General features: G+C 48.0%; 1 pseudogene; it reads right to left on the bottom strand.

The window, feature by feature from the left end:
- Positions 1 to 7,581: 7,581 nt before the first annotated feature.
- Positions 7,582 to 8,058, bottom strand: LOC116566637 (annotated as a pseudogene).
- Positions 8,059 to 12,707: the final 4,649 nt, after the last annotated feature.

Here is a 12,707-nt window from a genome sequence, read left to right as displayed (position 1 = left end):
GCCTCTGGCCCACTGACTCGAAAACAGCCCCCTCCTTAAGATCCTCCTTCTTAAGAACCTTCCTTAGATCCCTCCTGCTTCGATCCAGATAAACTTTCTTCCAAGCACCCATGACTTGGGGCTGAACCAGTTGCCAAGTCAGTCCAGCTGGATGGATAGCACTCAGTGAGAAAGGCTGGATGGGAGGGAAGTCACATCCTAAAAGTCCAGGAAGGGGCTAGGTACAGTGGTTCACACCTGTAATCCCAGCACTTTGGGAGGCCAAGGTGGGCAGATCACCTGAGGTCAGGAATTCGAGACCAGTCTGCCCAATATGGTGAAATCCTGTTTCTACTAAAAATACCAAAAAATGGCCACACTTGGTGGCATGTGCCTGTAGTCCCAGCTACTCAAGAGGCTGAGGCAGGGGAATCATTTGAACCTAGGAGGCGGAAGTTGCAATGAGCCGAGATCGCACCACTAAACTCCACCCCGGGTGACAGGGAGACTCCATCTCAAAAAATAAAACAAGTCCAGGAGGGGCTGTTATTTCTGTTACTTCTTTTTTATTTTTTTTGAGGCAGGTTTTTGCTGTCTGGAGCGCTACCCCCAGGCTGGAGTGCAGTGGCACAATCATGGCTTATTGCAGCCTCAACCTCCCAGGCTCAATCGATCCTCCCACCTCAGCCCCAAGAGTAGCTGGGACCACTGGCCTGGCTAAATGTTGATTTTTTGTAGAGACAAGATTTTGCCATGTTGCCCAGTCTGGTCTCGAACTCCTGGGCTCAAGCAAGGAGCTGTTACTTCTGATCAGAGCAAAAGGGGCCGTGCTCCTGGATGGTTCGCCCAGCCCCAGTGGGCTCCTTTCTCCTCTGTTAGTGTGGTTAATGTTCATCTGCCTCATCCCTGAGCCACCCAAGTGTAACCTCAGCCATGACAGGTACTGCAGCCGGAACAGTGTCCTCAGCTTGGCGTCCCTCTCCTGTGCTCTTTCTGAACTTTGGTCTTTTAACCAGGTTTACCAGCCGCTTTCTGCCTTTTTGTGCTTTTTGAGGGTTTTTTTTTTTTTTTGGTTGTTCTGTTTTGTTTTTTAAATGAAGATTATTATTTGGCCCAGGCCGAGGGTGTAAACAGAATTCTTCACGTGTCCACAAGAAAAGCTGTTTTTACAAACTTCTGTTCGTGGCATTGGAAGTGTGAGCTTTTGCACCTGCAGAATTGTAATGCAAGCCCTGACTGGGCAGAAGCTGAAGTCCTGCTGTTTTAAATTAAATAAATTATTTTTCTCCTACGTGTTTGGTAAACGGACGGCCTGCTGATATGCTGGGGTGGGGTGGGGGTTGCTGGGCAGGTGGCTCACATTGGCCTGTGTTGCTGCTGCTCCAGCGCCTACCGTGAGGCTGAGACCTGGAGAAGACAGCTCTGCCCCTCTCTCTTGGCAAATGTAGTGAAAAAGGCAGCCGCCCTGTTGGCATAGCCAGCTTCCCCTGGGTTTGCCTAATAAAGATCATGGGGGTGGAGAGATAGGGAGAGGGTGTTAGAATACAGATTCCCGGGCTCAGTCCACAATGAGGGTCAACAGGTCCAAGTTCCAAGCACCCAAGACTTGGGGCTGAACTTGAATAAGAGAGGCTCCAGGGCTGAGCTGCCAACCCCTCACCCTTCATGCGTGATTCTATCACGGCACATGGTGACCCGCTGCAACTACATCTGCAGGCTTCCGGGTGGTCGGGACTGCTGGGACACCAGGGCCTCTTCTTGGAAGGGAACAGCCTTCCAAACCCATCTATAGGAGCCACTGCCTTGCTTTGTGACCTGCAGGTCTACACGGGCCACGCAACCCCACCTTCCGGTCATATTTTTCTTTAAACTACTCCATCTTGGGAATTTTGCTGCCAGAAGCTCCTAAACTTTCTTCCACGTTCTGGATTTTGTGCAGTTGAAACTGCATTGAATAGCCCCTAGAAGTGGCATCTTGAATTTGGTTATTAAGGTAAAACAAACACGAACTTAAGTGATACTAAACTGGCTCAAACTTGATGCTATGTGCTTATCTGGGAGAAAATGGAAGAATCCCCTCCCAGCTGGGCGTGGTGACTCACTCCTGTAATCCCAGCACTTTGGGAGGCCGGGGCAGGTGGATCACGATGTCAGGAGTTCAAGACCAGCCCAGCCAAGATGGTGAAATCCCGTATCTACTAAAACTACAAAAATTAGCTGGGCACAGTGGCAGGTGCCTATAATCCTAGCTACTCAGGAGGCTGAGGCAGGAGAATGACTTGAACCTGCGGGGCAGAGGTTGCAGTGAGCTGAGATCGCGCTACTGCACTCCAGCCTGGGTGACCAAGTGAGACTCTATCTCAAAAAAAAAAAAAAAAAAAAGAAGATCCCCCTCTTGTGACCCTGCACTCATTAACTGCCATGCACCTTTCCCTTTCCATCCGCCTCCCCTCAGTGACCTTTGTCACCTCTTCCCTGACCTCTTCTCCAGAGCTCTTCGCCTTCCTGACCCCAGCAAACGTGGCATGCATTCAGAATCCAGGCTCCATGTTCCATACTGTTCCACACCGTTCCCTCTTGCCTGGCCTTCCTCTGCCCATATGCAGCCCACACCCTGCAGGGTCACCTCCTTCTGCTCCCATAGCCTTCTAGGCAGGCCTTTGGGATATCACAGTCTCTGCAGAGACCATCAGTCCCAGGGACCACTATACCAGGCATTTCCCCCAGAGCCTGCCCGGCTCCTGGCACAGGGCCAGGCTGTATCAGAGAGTCCGCCCAGCATGCAGCTGATGCTTTGGCCTTGCTCATAGGAAAAGCTATAGCAGGGGAGGCTTTGGGGGAAGCGTGGACCACTTTCTGAAGGAAGCACATGAGTCTAGAAACAATCACTTACCTACTGCAGGAGAGTCCAGAATCCAGGTTCCACCAGGAAAAGGATTTGCCAGATGTGGCAGGGTCAGGACGTTGTCACCAGCTAATAGCTGGCATTTCCTGAGCTCTTACCCTGTGCCAGGCCAGATATGAAGTTGCCTTCTGTGGGCAGGACCCTGGAACCTGCATGGGTCACAGGCCTATGGAGTTGGCCCTGCCTGTTGACAAGACAAAGCTGGTGCTTACTAGGGGAATGAAAGGCACTCCTACAGCAGGGCCCTAGTGTAACCGCCCAGAGGGTTCACCTTGCTGACCGCCTAGACAGAGCCGACTTACAAAGACAGGGGAATTGCAATAGAGAGAGAGTAATTCACACAGAGCCAGCTGTGCCGGAGACCAGAGTTTTATTAATACTCAAATCGATCTCCCTGAGCATTCAGGGGTCAGAGTTTTGTTTTTGTTTTGTTTGTTGAGACAGAGTCTCACTCCATCACCAGGCTGGAGTGCAGTGGTGCCATCTCCACTCACTGCAACCTCTGCCTCCCAGATTCAAGCGATTCTCCTACCTCAGCCTCCCGAGTAGCTAGGACTACAGGCATGTGCCACCACTCCCAGCTAATTTTTGTACTTTTTTTCTTTTTCTTTTTTTTTTTTTTAGTAGAGACAAGGTTTCACCATGTTGGCCAGGATGGTCTCAATGTCTTGACCTCATGATCTGCCTTCCTCAGCCTCCCAAAGTGCTGGGATTACAGCCATGAGCCACCATGCCCAGCCAGGGGATCAGAGTTTTTGAGGATAACTTGGTGGGTCGGGGAGGCCAGTGAGTCAGGAGTGCTGATTGGCTGGGTCAGAGATGAAATCACACGGAGCTGAAGCGGTCCTCCTGTGCTGAGTCAGTTCCTGGGTGAGGACCACAAGATCAGATGAGCCAGTTTATGGATCTGAGTGGTGCCAGCTGATTCACCAAGCGCAGGGTCTGCAAAACATCTCAGGCACTGACTTCAGGTTTTATAATAGTGATGCTATGCCTAGGAGCAAACTGGGGAGCAGCCTCCAGCTGTATGACTGCTAAACCGTAGTTTCTAATCTTTTGGCTAACAAGGAGGTCTACCTTGAGAAAAGGGCTATTATTGTCTTTTTTCTAAACTATAAACTGTAAGTTTTTCCCCAGGTGAGTTCAGCCCATGCCCAGGAATAAACAAGAACAGCTTGGAGGTCAGAAGGAAGATGGAGTTGGGTAGGTCAGATCTCTTTCACTGTCTCGGTCATAATTTTGCAGTGGCGGTTTCACTAGCAGGGTCTCAGAGTAGGAGAGAGCAACACTGGGGTATTCTTTTTTTTTCAAGACGGAGTCTTATGGCTTACAGTGGCACCATCTCAGCTCGCTGCAACCTCCACCTCCCAGGTTCAAGCAATTCTTCTGCCTGAGCCTCCCTAGTAGCTGGGATTACAGGCACATGCCACAACACCTGGTTAATTTTTGTATTTTTAGTAGCAGCAGGGTTTCATCATGTTGGCCAGGCTGGTCTCGAACTCCTGACCTTGTGATCTGCCTGCCTTGCCCTCCCAAAGTGCTGGAATTACAGGAGTGAGCCACGACGCCCCACCCATATTTTTGAAGATGAAAACATACAGTTTCAGATGAGTCTTTCAGCGTCTTTGGGATTAGCAAGTCATGATGTCATCCCTTCAGATATGTGAGTACAGCAAGATGAGGATTTGCTGATGGCGAGTTGAATGAATTTTGAGTCTAACCTATCATCGGATGCTTTCTACTGGTTAATCTTTCCAGGAAGTTCCTGGAGTGGACCATAAAGTTATTTGCAGCATTTGTCTTGCAGGGCAAGAATCTCCCGGGCATAGTGAAGTGATATTGATGAAGGCACTCTCTCTTTATCAAGTCATCTTACGGTTGACAAGCTGAGGGGATGGCTTTGATTCCCCAAGGAAAGGAGAAGCAGGTGGGTCCTGAAGACCAGGTTTCTGAATGACGAGGCTCTGGAAGGAGAGAGACTGGGTTCCAACTATGGCTCCATTGTTTATTATACTTGATCTTAGCCACAAGGCTGAGAAGTGGACGCCATCATTTATCCTTTTTTTTTGAGACGGAGTCTTACTCTGTTGCCCAGGCTGGAGTGCAATGGTGCGATCTCGGCTCACTGCGACCTCCACCTCCTGGGTTCAAGTGATTCTCCTGCCCTAGCCTTCCATGTAGCTGGGACTACAGGCACGTGCCACCACATTTAGCTAATTTTTGTATTGTTAGTAGAGATGGGGTTTTGCTATGTTGGCCAGGCTGGTCTTGAGCTCCTGACCTCAGGTGATCCACCTGCCTCAGCCTCCCAAAGTGCTAGGATTATAGGCATGAGCCACCGCACCCAGTACATCATTTATCCTTGTATTACTCTGAGAAAATGTTGACCTCACTCAGCCACAGGTTCATCTAAAACGGGGTGATATTGAGGTTTAAATGAGATCCAGTGTTTCCAAAACTGCCTTGGCAAAAATTATGACAGTGAGAGAATTCTGACGTCATTGATTCTGTCTTACTTCTAAACTCCAGGCTGTCCTTGGTCATTCCTGAACTGGGCCAAGCTAACTTTGGGATAAATTTAGTTTAGAGTTTAATCTTACAGAAGGATTATCATAGCCCTTCTCAAAACTAAACCACCTTTATAAAACTAATGAAGGCCCACAAGGTTAGGATTATGAGAGGGGCCTGAATTCTTCTACGATGTAGGCATAGGTAAATGATTACCGGCCATTGTTCCAGAGGTCAGAAGATCTATAACTTCCCCAATTACTCCTGTAAGTAACATCACTGTTATAGAACCTGAGATTGGCTTTTTGAGATGTCTTTTCAGACTTATATTTCTGATGATGGCTAACTCCACCTGGGCTCATGACTCAGCCCATCCTGTGGCCCCACCCAGGAGGACTCAACACTATAAGAATTAAAAAAAAGAAGAAAGAAATACCAACTGTGGCTTGACAGTTAAGGACAGGTTTATCTTAGAGAAAACAAAACTGAGAGGGGCTTCTGGCCGAGGTATGTCAGAGAGCCCTTCTCTCTTACAGACTAAGGATGTTTCCGGGTTTTGGAAAGTGGGGGAGCTTATCATAGGTTCGGAATGTTTCTATGTGAGGGAAAGTTTATTGCAGGTTTGGAACGTCTCTGGTCAGAGGGGAGGCTATCTCGGGGTTGGCATGTTTCAGGTCAGAGACAGGTTTATCTTAGGGTTGGACTGTTTCTCATTATGCTGACATTAGCCATTAGGCTGATGTTTTGGGGCAGGATCTAGGCAGTTTTTAATCAAGGGGAACTTGGAATGGTGGTGTTTGTTCAAGATGGTGATGCTCCTGCTCTGTCAATCCAGTCCCTATAATTATAAGAAGGACAAGGGGCAGTGTGTTCTTTCTGGCTACTTCCTGGTGAGGACTGGGGGTGAGGGGTTGTGCGGGTAGGGGAGGCGGGGTGCAGAAAGTTCTTTGGTTTCAGGTTGATTGTAGGAGTAATGCTGTTTGTAGATGTTTTTGGGTAATTGTCTGTGAGATGACCATGATCCTGTTGGTTAAAAATCTGTGAAAAACGTTCATTAAGCCTGGTAAGAACGTTAGTCCTAGGCATATTATATTAGGAGAGGACCCAGGAATGGGATGATCCATGTTAGGATTTTGTTTTTAAACCAAGAATGTATTTGGTTGTCTTGGTATTCTCTTAGCTTTTTAGTTCTTTCTTTAAGTTTTTTAGCAGCGTCTCTTACCAAGCCCCATTGGTTGAGATAGAAGCAACATTCTTCACCCAATGAGAGGCAGAGGCTCCCTTTTTCAGCTGTTATAAGATTCAATCCCCATCTATTTTGGAGGACTACTTCAGCCACAGAGTCTAATTGGTCTTGGATTCTTACAGGGCTTTGGGTCATGTCTTCTAATGAATCCTGCAGTTTTGTTGAAAGAGCCTTTCATTTTTTATTTATTTATTTTTTAATTTTTAAGACAGGGTTTCACCATATTGTTCAGGCTGGTCTTGAACTCCCAACCTCAGGTGATCTGCCCACCTTGGCCTCCAAAGTGCTTGGATTACAGGCGTGAGCCACTATACCGGGCTGAAAGAACTTTAAAGTATGTTAAGGACGTGGCTAATCCTCCTGCTCCCGACCCAATCCCAGAGGTTATACCTAAGGCAGCCATTAGAGGAATGACTTGGATGGCCCTCCTTTTTCTAACATGTTGGATGGATGGGATGGGTAAAGCCTGACTAGGTGAACTAGGCCAATGGAGGGAGAAAGAGAAACTAGGATACAGGTTCCGGTCCAGTTGGTGGGGAGACAAAGTTGTGTGTTGGGTCCACACAAAAAGAATAAGCGTTTGTCGTAAATACAGGCAGAGATATGGAAAGAAAATAAGTGAATTAAAGGTGGGCTTCCTTCCTTCTTTCCTCTTGCCCTATTGCCCAGGCTGGAGTGCAGCGGCACGATCTCAGCTCACTGCAACCTCCACCTCCCAGGTTCAAGTGATTCTCCTGCCTCAGCTTCCTGAGTAGCTGGGATTACAGGCACCTGCCACCACGCCCAGCAATTTTTTTTTTTATTATTTTTTTATTTTTAGAAGAGACAGCATTTCACCTTGTTGGCCAGGGTTGTCTCAAACTCCTGACCTCGTCATCCTCCTGCCTCAACCCCCAAAGTACTGGGATTACAGGCGTGAGCCCCCGTGCCCGCCTATAGTTTTATTTAAACACAGAACGTGCACATGAGCTGTCTACTCATTTTCTTCACTGCGCAGCCTGGCATTGGCGTTGGTGACGCTGACAGCCAGCTGGGCAGCTCTTTCCACGATGGCTTCGCGGTTCTCGGAGGAAACATCGTGAGCGATCTCAGCACACTAAGGTTTGTTGCACATCAGCAGCACTTCCAGCTCCTTCACGTTGCGGACCAGGAACTTCCGGAAGCCACTGGGCAGCACGTGCTTTGTTTTTTTGTTGCTCCCATAACCAATGTTGGGCATCAAGATCTGGTCCTTGCACCTTCTACGAACCCTGTTGTCAATACCTCTGGGTTTCCGCCAGTTACGCTTAATTTTGACATATGGGTCAGACTGGTGCCCGATGAACTTCTTGATTCTCTTTTTGACGATCTTGGGCTTCACAGGGGGTCTGAGAGCGGCCATGATGCTGGGGAGGAGATGGCTGCTACCTCTGTAGGCAGCGCCGAGGAAGAGAGAGCAAGATGGGGTATTTTTTCTTTCCTGTGGTTCATTACTCCAGGTGGACAAGGAGGAGGCCAGGGACACACCTAATATAGAAGCATAGGAAGAATTATTTTTCACTCATTTAATTCGGTCAGATGTTGCACCATTGATAATGGGTCACGGAAAAAGGCGGGCACTAGGGGCAGCACAGGGGAGGCAGGAGGCATTGGTTAAGGGAGAGGCTGTAAAATGAGCGGGTTGCAGGAATGATCTCTTGGCTTCAGGTGATACTTGGTAGTCAACCTATATAGAGTTTATAGATTAGGGTTATGTTTCCTGTGAAAAGATCACGAAGGCTGGGCACAGTGGCTCATGCCTGTAATCCCAGCACTTTGGGAGGCCAAGGCAGGCTGATCATGTGGTCAGGAGTTCGAGACCAGCCTAACCAACATGGTGAAATCCCGTCTCTACTAAAAATACAAAAATTAGCCAGGCATGGTGGCTCACACCTATAATCCCAGCTACTCAGGAGGCTGAGGCAGGAGAATTGCTTGAACCTAGGAGGTGGAGGTTGCAGTGAGCTGAGATCACACCACTGCCCTCCAGCCTGGGTGACAGAGTGAGACTCCATCTCAAAAACAAAAAAGGTCATGAGGAGTGTTGGAAGGGCTGTGTAAGCTGAGGAAGACAGCGATAACACATCCAGCACGCCAAAGCAAAGGGAGAGTCAGCTTGCCGCAAGAGAGCTTGTGTAAGGTTTATAGAGGGTTCTAGTTTGAGAGCAGTGAGGAGTGGTTGTATTGGCGAGGTTGATATGATTAGGGAATTTATACTGAAAGACACAAGTGTTGGAAACAGACGCCTGGTGCTGTAAAGAAAAATCAGCAGAGACAAAGGATCTTTTAGCAAGGCAATTTTCCTTTCTGCAGAAAGGGTACACAAACAAAAAGAGACAAAAGTTATTTGGGTAGGAGTAAAGTCCTGGAAAGCTCCCTGAAGCCATAGGTCCCACAGAATAGTGAGGAGCTGATCAGGATGTACAATGGGAGTTTCGGAAGGGGCCACTGAAGGCCTATAGCAAGGCTGGTTGGGAAGTGGTAAAAGTTTGGAAGGGGAAGAGACATAAGCGGCTTATGTGGGTTTCTTCTCCTTTTCCTCCCAGATTCGGGTGAGGCGAAGGGAAGTGGGTCCTGAGGCAACACAAGAGAAGGCTGAAGGGGTTTTAGATCTGGTTGTTTGGGTATGTGGTGAAGGGAAGTCTGTTTTCTTGCGAGAAGCATAGCGAGTCCAGTTGGGGAGTCCCTGGAGTTTTGCTGCCGTGGGTATAGTAAGGACGCTCTGGTAAGGTCCCTTCCATCCAGATGTGAGGGGGGGTTGGGGGTAGGACTGGGATCTTCAGAACCCGGTCTCCTGGCTGTAGGAAGGGATCAGAGGAGTTGGTGATGGGTTGCAGCAGGTATTTGCTAGCATATTTTCAAATGAAATGGTGGATCATATGCAGAAGAGGGAAAACCAGAGGGGTTGGGAGAAGTGGGGCTTGTCCCTCAGGTAGAGCAAAAGGGGTGAGTGGTCTCCTAGACATGAATTCAAAGGGGCTGAGCATTAGAGGTTTACACAGGAGCACCTAAATTTTTAGAAGGGCTAAAGGCCGGCTGGTTGTGGTGGCACATGCCTGTAATCCCAGCACTTTGGGAGGCCGAGGCTGGCAGATCACAAGGTCAAGAGATCAACACCATCCTGGCCAACATGGTGAAACCCCGTCTCTACTAAAAATACAAAAATTAGTTGGGCATGGTGGCACGTGCCTGTAGTCCCAGCTACTCAGGAGGCTGAGACAGGAAAATTGCTTGAACCAGGAGGCAGAGGTTGCGGTGAGCCGAAATCATATCACTACCCCCCCCCCGGGGGAAAAAAAGAAAAACCCCCTCTCTTAAAAAAAAAAAAAAAAAAAAAGATCTAAAGGCAAAAGTGTAACCCAGTCTGTATGTGTTTGGAGTGAGTACCTGGTGAGAGTGTTTTTTTTTTTTTTTTTCTTTTTAAAGATGGGGTTTCATCATGATAGCCAGCCTGGTCTAGAACTCCTGACCTCAGGTGATCCACCCACCTCGGCCTCCCAAAGTGCTAGGATTATAGGCGTGAGCCACCGTGCCCGACCTGAGAGTGTTTTTTTTAATGCCATTCATTTTCTCAACCTTTCCTGAAGATTGAGGTCGATCGAGGATGTGTAGCTTCCAGCTGATTTGCAGAGCTTGTGCAAGTGTTTGAGAAATTTGAGAAATCAATTCAGGACCATCATTAGATTGAAAAGAAAGAGGCACCCCGAACCTGGGGATGATTTCTGTTACTAATTTGGAGGTGAAGCTCTTTTGTTGATTGTGGGGAAGGCCTCAACCCATCCTGAAAAGGTATCAACCAGAACTAAAGGAAATCAAACCTTTTTTTTTTGAGTCGAAGTCCTGCTCATGTTGCCCAGGCTGGAGTGCAATGCTGCAATCTCGGCTCAACACAACATCCACCTCCCGGATTCAAGAGATTCTCCTGCCTCAAGCTCCCGAGTAGCTAGGATTACAGGCATGCACCACCACGCCCAGCTAATTTTGTATTTTTTTAGTAGAGACAGGGTTTCTCCATGTTGGTCAGGTTGGTCTTGAACTCCCAACCTCAGGTGATCCACCCACCTTGGCCTCCCAAAGTGCTGGTATTACAGGCATAAGCCACCATGCTCGGCCCGAAATCAGACCTTTTTACTGGGGGCATATGGGTAAAATCAATTTGCCAATCCTGCCCTGGAAGGTGTCTCCTGGCTTGGTGGGTTGGGAAAGAAGGTGGTTTAGTATTGGAGTGGGGTGAAGCTTTTTGGCAAATAGAGCATTGATAGGAAATGGCTTTTAACTGTTCCCTGGTATCTGGAGTTAAGTGTATATGGGAACTTAAGAAATGCTGTAGGGGGAGTGGCTGGTATAGAAGAGGCTGTGAATGTCCCATGGAAGAGTTGTTCATTCAGGGTCAGGTAGGACTAATTTGTTCTGTGTAAACCAGTCGGGGGTTTGAACTGTGCCCCTGCCGTGATTAGATGTTGTGTCTGGATGAAAAAGGGGGATACGCTGTATGAGAGGAAGTAGATATTGGGGAGCTGGGTGATTGGTGGAGGCATGTTTTCCCCAATAGTCAGCCTCATGTCTCCCTAAAGAAATATGGCTTTTGTCTGATTGATGTCTTTTCTGGAAGTAGAGCTGCCTTTGATAGATGATGAATGACTTTTCCGTTAATGATAGGGGTTCCTTTAGCCATGAGATAGCCCCACTTGCTCCAAATCTGGGCATTGGAATGAATAACGTTATAGGCATATTTTGAATTGGTGTGTATATTAACTTTTGTGGGTTTTTTTGCTAGAGCTAGTGCTCTTATTAGGGCAACTAATTCTGCTTGATGGGAGGATGTGCCCAAAGGTAAGGGGGCAGCCTCTATGGCTTCTCTAGGTGGGAGAAAGTGGATATTATCGTGATACCCTTCAACGGTGGCATATCCTGCTTGGAGGGGAGGGGTTTTTTTTTTGTTTTTTTTTTTTTAAATAGAGACAGGGTTTCACCATGTTGGCCAGGATGGTCTCGATCTTCTGACCTCGTGATCCACCCACCTTGGCCTCCCAAAGTGCTGGGACTGCAGGCGTGAGCCACCGCACCTGGCCATGGGGTGGGTTTTTTGATGCACTTCCATCTATAAACCAATCTGGGGCTCCTTTTATGGGAGTGGAAGTAAGTTGGTAAACATAGTGAGAGAACTTTCAATTGGAGCATGAGTGTTGGCCAGGGCTTTAAGTCAGTGTTGAGGATAAAAGAGTGGCAGGGTTGGCAGGGGGCATCTATGAGGAGAGATAGAGGCTGACGGAGAGTTAAATGTAGGGCTTGCATGCGAGAGGATGACATGGAGGTGGGCGCCTTAGGGTTGAGCATATCTTGCAGACCGTGAGAAGAAAATACCTGAAGAGGTTCGTACAATGTGAGCTTTTGTGCCTCATTATTGAAGCTGTGGCCAAAATTCTTAAGCAAAGGGGTCAGCTTTTATAAATGGGGTCTAGTTGTTTTGAAAAACATGCCGCTGCTTGGAGGGAGTTTCCCATGGGTTGGCTAGCCGTGCAAGGGCCTGACTAGGAGAACTAGGTAAATACGGATGAAAAGGTCTTAGGGGGTTTGGAAGGCCTAAAGTGGGAGCCTGTCACAAGGCACTTTTTTGTCGTTTGTTTGTTTTTTGTTTTTTTGAGATGGAGTCTCGTTCTGTTGCCCAGGCTGGAATGCAGTGGCACGATCTCAGCTCACTGCAACCTCCACCTCCCGGGTTCAAGCGATTCTCATGCTTCAGCCTCCCGAGTAGCTGGGATTACAGATGCCCACCACTACATCCAGCTAACATTTTAAAATTTTTAGTAGAGATGGGGTTTCACCATGTTGGCCAGACTGGTCTTGAACTCCTGATCTCAGGTGATACACCCACTACAGCCTCCCAAAGTGCTGGAATTACAAGCCTGAGCCACTGTGCCTGGCCAATAAGGCACATTTTAGGTAAGAGAAAGCATGATAAAGGTCTGGGGTGGGAGCGAGCCGTTGGTCAAGATTTCCTTTTGTGTTTTCATAAAGGGGTTTAGTGATAATGGCAAAATTTGCTATCCA

The sequence above is a fragment of the Sapajus apella genome, unplaced genomic scaffold, assembly GCF_009761245.1.
Source record: "Sapajus apella isolate SASKATOON/1434 unplaced genomic scaffold, GSC_monkey_1.0 scaffold43, whole genome shotgun sequence".
Taxonomy (NCBI): Eukaryota; Metazoa; Chordata; class Mammalia; order Primates; family Cebidae; genus Sapajus; species Sapajus apella.
The sequence above is the reverse complement of the archived record's forward strand: the minus strand, read 5'-3'. Positions and strand labels throughout refer to the sequence as shown.